The sequence below is a fragment of the Triticum dicoccoides genome, chromosome 5B (genome assembly GCF_002162155.2).
Source record: "Triticum dicoccoides isolate Atlit2015 ecotype Zavitan chromosome 5B, WEW_v2.0, whole genome shotgun sequence".
In the NCBI taxonomy this organism is placed as follows: Eukaryota; Viridiplantae; Streptophyta; class Magnoliopsida; order Poales; family Poaceae; genus Triticum; species Triticum dicoccoides.
In genome coordinates this window covers 170,723,452-170,729,784 of record NC_041389.1, presented here as the reverse complement: position 1 = coordinate 170,729,784, position 6,333 = coordinate 170,723,452, and positions in this window count along the sequence as shown.

Sequence of the window (6,333 nt, the reverse complement as noted above, 5' to 3'; positions counted from 1 at the left end):
ACTTCGGTCTTACTAGTGTTCTCGTGGGCTTCGACAAGTAGCTTGTACCTCAGCTATGATCTTGATCGGATGTTGTAGATAGTCAGGCTCTTCAGCCTTTTTCTTTTGTAGATGTCTGTACTCAGACATGTAATGCTTCCGCTTGTTGCTTGTTTGCTCTGAATGTTGGGTCATGTGACCCCTGTTTGTAATAAATGCTATGATGGCTCTTTGAGCCTTATCTATGTGAGTTGTTGAGTTACGTTGTGATGCCATGTTGTACAGCACATACTTGCATGTTATGCGTACGTGTAATGTGTATTGCTATGTGTGGGATCTGACTATCTAGTTGTTTATCCTTAGTAGCCTCTCTTACTGGGAAATGTCTCCTAGTGCTTCCACTGAGCCCTGGTAGCTTGTTACTGCTCCGAAACACTTAGGTTGGCTGGCATGTGTCCTTCTTCGTTCCTATGTCTGTCCCTTCAGGGAAATGTCACGCAGTTTCTACCGGAGTCCTGTTAGCCTGCTACAACCTGGTTTACCGGAGTCCTGCTAGCCCAGTTGCTACAGCCCAGATTCACTCGCTGATGACCGACACGTTCGTTGTTGGGTCATGTATGTCTGTACCTGTAAGTTAGTGCCACTTGGGTTCACGGCTAGCCATGTCAGCCTGGGTTCTTTGTCATATGGATGCTAGCGACACTATCATGTACGTGTGCCAAAAGGCGCAAACGGTCCCGGGCATGGTAAGACGACACCCGTGGGAATACCGTGCGTGAGGCCGCAAAGTGATATGAGGTGTTACATGCTAGATCGGTGTGACTTAGGATCGGGGTCCTGACAGCTTTCATATCAGAGACTGACTGCCTGTAGGATTACCAAGCCAAACTGGTCGAAGTTGAGTCTAGAAATTCTTTAGTTATGTAAGGGAATTGATTGTGGGAAGGAATGTAAGGCTCTTTTTTTACTCCTTATACCTCATGGCCTTCTGATCTGAGTCATCCTATCTTTCCTACGGGGTTAGCGAACTAGGCTTTCTCTCCCGTCTATCAGGATCACGTGTTACTACTCCGTAGTCCCATAGGATTGGTTGATCAGAGTCATACCCCAGTTTCGAGTACTTTCGGTGTAGCCTGTTTAGTATGATCTCAGAACCTTGAGTGATGATGTTGAGTACATTACTACCCCATTTTAGCAGGATGTATCATTCTTAGCATTTTACTGCCGTTATGCTACCAGAATTGCCCTAGGAGTTCGAGAGATACTAATTTCTTTGTCCTACATTCTGCAGTCTATAGTTGATGCTGATCCGTCCTTGGTTTCGTTTCCCAGGATGTCATCAGTTAAGCGAAGTTCTGTTGCTTGTAGCCAGAACCACAGAGATGGTAGGGATGAGGATCCTCCCGACCAGCCTTCGTTGGCAGAGTTCATGTTAGAGATGGAAAGAAACAAGCGTGGGTCTAACCGCTTGTTGGCATGTATCGAGGAGAACACCGTGCATCAGTTCAAAGGGTCTGCAACCATTCATGACTTCATTCGCTTGCACCCACCTACTTTTCATAACTCCATTGAGCGACTCGATGTAGATGACTGGCTCCGTAGCGTCACTCATAAGTTGCGTTTCGCGAACATAGCTGAAAATGACAAGGTCACTTATGCCACATACCACCTGGAAGGTCCTGCTAGTCTTTGGTGGCAGAACTATGAGGCTATGCTTCCAGCTGGCCAGATTCCTACCTGGAGAGATTTCACTGAGGCTTTTCGCAAGCATCACATTCCTTAGGCCCTCATCGATCGCAAGAGAGAAGAGTTATGTAGTTTCACCCAGAGTAAGATGGTTGTTGATGCTTACAGTAGAGAGTTTGAGAACCTTGCCCGCTATGCTTCAGAAGAGGTGTCCACGGACACCAAGAAGCAGGCTAGGTTCCGGAAGGGTCAACCCCAAGTTATGTCGTGATCTCCACCTGCATCATTGTGATACATTCCAAGCTCTTGTGAACAAGGCCATTAATGCAGAGACAGCTCAGCTCACTTACGAGGAGTCTCGTAAGCACACCCGTGATTTGGTATTTTCCTCCAGTTCTAGTTCTCAGAAGCGCTGGATTTGGGTTCCAAACTCCGCTCTTCCTTCTGGATATACACCAAGGCCATCCTATGTGGTGCCCCACCCAGCTCAATCGTATGTTTCCCCCAGGCCTATTGGTAGACCGCTTGTTAGTGCGGGTCCACGTCCAACCTCAGGGACTTGCTTCACATGTGCGAAGCCAGGACACTGTGCACGTGCCTGCTCTTAGACTAGCTATGCTCCACCCGAGCTCGAGAAGATTGCTCGCTGTGTTAAGCCATCAAGCAAGATGATCAGTGCCAAGCCATCTTGCATTAAAAGTGGATGTGTGCATCACGTCTCATCTAAAGACGCTCATGATGATCCAGATGTCGTTCTTGGTACACTCCTTGTCAACTGTCATCCAGCCTCGGTTCTGTTCGATACCGGAGCGTCTCACTCCTTCATTTATGAAAGCTATGCTAACTTGCACAACATGTCATTTTGTGATATGCCCTCTCCGCTGGTCATTCAAACTCCTGGATCCAAATGGCAAACTTCTAGTGTAAGCCATGGTAACAAAATCCTTGTTGACAGACTTGTATTCCTTGCATCACTTATAGCCCTCAAGTCTACAGACATTAACATCATCTTGGGTATGGACTGGATGAAACCTCATTATGCCAAGATTGATTGTTACACCAGGTCCATTCAGCTTAGACACCCATGTGGCAAGATAGTCACTGTCTCCACTAGAGTTGCAATGCGTCAGCTCTATTCTCTCAATGTCGGCCCTCTTCCAGACCTTGAAGATATCCCGGTAGTCCGTGACTTTCCGGATGTCTTTCTAGAGGAACTACTAGGTGTTCCACCTGACAGAGATGTAGAGTTCGTCATAGATCTTATCCCAGGAACCGCTCCAATCTCTAGGAGACCTTACAAAATGGCACCCTTAGAACTAGCCAAGCTTAAGAAACAACTTTATGAGTCCTTCTGAAAGGGTTTCATCCGTCCTAGTTCTTCTCCTTGGGCTTGCCCCGTCCTCTTTGTCAAGAAGAAGGATGGTACGGACCAGATGGTTGTAGATTATTGTCCCGTTAATTTGGTCACAATAAAGAACAAGTATCTGCTCCCCAGGATCAATGATCTGTACGATCAGCTCGCTGGATCCTCAGTCTTTTGCAAGATGGATTTGAGGTTAGGTTACCACAAAATCAAGATTAGAAATGGGGACATCCCCAAGACAGCCTTTGTGACTCGTTATGGCCAGTACGAGTACACCGTCATGTCCTTCGGTCTAACCAACGCTCCAGCCACATTTTCCCGCTTGATGAACTCGATCTTCATGGAGTACTTAGATAAATTCGTCATGGTTTACCTCGATGATATTCTTATTTACTCAATGAACGAGGAAGAGCATGCCGAACATCTTAGACTTGTGCTAGAAAAACTCAGAGAGCACCGCCTTTATGCCAAGTTCTCCAAGTGTGAATTTTGGTTGCCAGAAGTGACCTACCTAGGCCACGTAATCTCTGGTAAGGGCATTTCTGTCAATCCCGAGAGAGTTAAGGCCGTTCTTGATTGGACTCCACCTGAAACCGTTAAACAAGTTAGGAGTTTCCTTGGTCTAGCCAGCTATTGTCGCCGCTTTGTTGAAAACTTCTCTAAAGTGGCCAAACCCCTTACGGAACTTCTCAAGAAAGATAAAAAGTTTGAGTGGTCCCCATAGTGTGAGTATAGTTTGCAAGAACTGAAAAGATGCCTGACTTCTGCTCCCATACTTGTGCCATCGGATTTCACTAAAGACTTTGTTATCTAATGCAACGCCTCGCGACAGGGACTAGGTTGCATTCTCATGCAGGATCGTCATGTGATTGCCTATGCATCTCGACAATTGCATCCACATGAGGAGAATTATCCTACACATGATCTAGAGCTTGCAGCCGTAGTCTATGCACTCAAGACCTGGCGACATTACCTTCTTGGTAAACGTTGTGAGATCTACACCGATCACCAGAGTCTCAAGTATATCTTCACCCAACCAGATTTGAACCTTAGGCAAAGACGTTGGTTGGAAGTGATCTCAGATTATGATCTAGGTATTACTTACACTCCAAGCAAAGCGAATGTCATGGCTGATGTGCTAAGTCGTAAATCCTATTGCAACAATCTCACGTTGCAGCAGGGCCAACCACTTCTCCTTGAGGAATTTTGTAAGCTTAACCTTCACATAGCTCCTCTCGGATTTCTTTCTACCTTGGTGGCGAAACCTGTTCTTTAGGATTGGATTATCGCATCTCAAAAGCAGGACACAGGAATTTCTTGGATCAAGAGAAACATTAAGAAGGGAGTTGGTGCATGTTTCTCTATGGATGATCGTGGTGTTGTTTTCTTTGAGAATCACTTGGTGGTTCCCAAGAATCAACATCTGTGACAACTGATCCTTAAGGAGGCGCATGAATCCCCTCTCACAATTCATCCCGGTAGTACTAAGATGTATCAGGACCTACGCCAGAGGTTCTGGTGGACTAGGATGAAGAGAGAAATCGCTCAGTTTATTTCTAACTGTGACGTTTGTCGTCGCATTAAGGCAGAGCATCAGAGACCTGCTGGCACCCTTCAGCCTTTAGCTATTCCTGAATGGAAATGGGATAAAGTTGGTATGGACTTCATCACCAGCTTTCCCAGGACCAAGAGAGGGAATAATGCTATCTTCGTAGTCATTGATCGTCTCTCCAAAGTGGCCCGCTTCCTACCTGTTCGAGAGAGTATCACTGCTAGTCAGCTCGCTGACTTATATATTTCTCGAATAGTGTCACTTCATGGTGTTCCACTAGAGATCAATTCAGACCGTGGCAGTCTTTTCACTTCTCATTTCTGGGAGAGTTTCCAAACTGCCATGGGAACCCATCTTTCTTTCAGTACTGCTGTTCACCCTGAGTCCAGTGGTCAGGTGGAAAGGGTCAACCAAATTCTCGAAGACATGCTTAGAGCTTGCATTATCTCATTCGGTATGGATTGGGAGAGATGTCTTCCTTTCGCCGAGTTTGCTTATAACAATAGCTATCAATCCAGTCTCCAGAAATCTCCTTTTGAGATTCTCTATGGACGAAGATGTCGAACACCCTTGAACTGGTCAGAAACCGGTGAAAGACAATTCTTTGGACCGGACATGATCCAGGAGGCAGAAGAGCAAGTTTGCATCATTCGTGAGAACTTGAAAATAGCCCAGTCTCGTCAAAAGGGCCAGTATGATGGTCATCATAAGGTCATGACTTATGAAGTTGGCGACAAAGCTTACCTTCGGGTTACTCCTTTGAAGCGTACCCATCGTTTCAGTATCAAGGGCAAGTTGGCTCCTCGTTACATTGGTCCTTTTCGCATTCTCGCTGAACGAGGAGACATTGCCTACCAGTTGGAACTACCCCCACATCTTTCTAGAGTGCACGATGTCTTCCACGTCTCTCAACTCAGGCATTGCTTATCGGATCCCATCCGCGGAGTGGACCACGAAACGCTTGATCTCCAAGATAACCTCACATATCAGGAGTACCCGGTTCGCATTCTTGATCAAGAAGAGCGTGTCACTCGATGTCATAACATCAAGTTTCTCAAGGTTCAGTGGTCTCATCATTCCGAGAGAGAGGCTACCTCGGAGCGAGAAGATCGTCTTCGACTGGAGTACCCCGCTTTCTTTCCGTCGACCCCTGAATCTCGGGACGAGATTCTTTCAAGTGGGCGCGAGTTGTCACATCCCTAGTTCTGGTATGACCTAGACTAGCTAGTCATTTGTGCATCATGTTTAAATTCCAATTAAATTTGAAGTGTGGATTTGTGAAACCCTCAGAATCATTTCTGGAAATGACCCAAATAAAAATTGCTCCAAAAGGGTCCAAGAAAATACTCATGTTGCTCTCTGAAAATATTGGACAGAGATAAAAATCAAACCAATATTTTCAGGAGCTCATAAGTATTTATTTTGGGCATTTGGAATTAATGCAATAAATATTTGCTTTGGATATATATTGTTATATATATAATATATGTCCAAAAATTATGCCATTTGTGGAGGAGCTCTGGATTAATGCCACTAGTTCCTACAAAAATTGGCATAAGAAAATAAATTGATTTAGTATTATTATTAAATCAAAACATATGTCAGAAAAATATAAAAGAAAAAGAAATACGAAAACGGGAGTACTTACCTGGCTGGCCCAGCACTGGCGGCCCAAGTGGCCAGCCCAGTTGGCCAGCCCAGGACACTTGTCCCCCCTCCCCTGTCGTCTTCCTCCCGCCAGGAGGATAGGGCG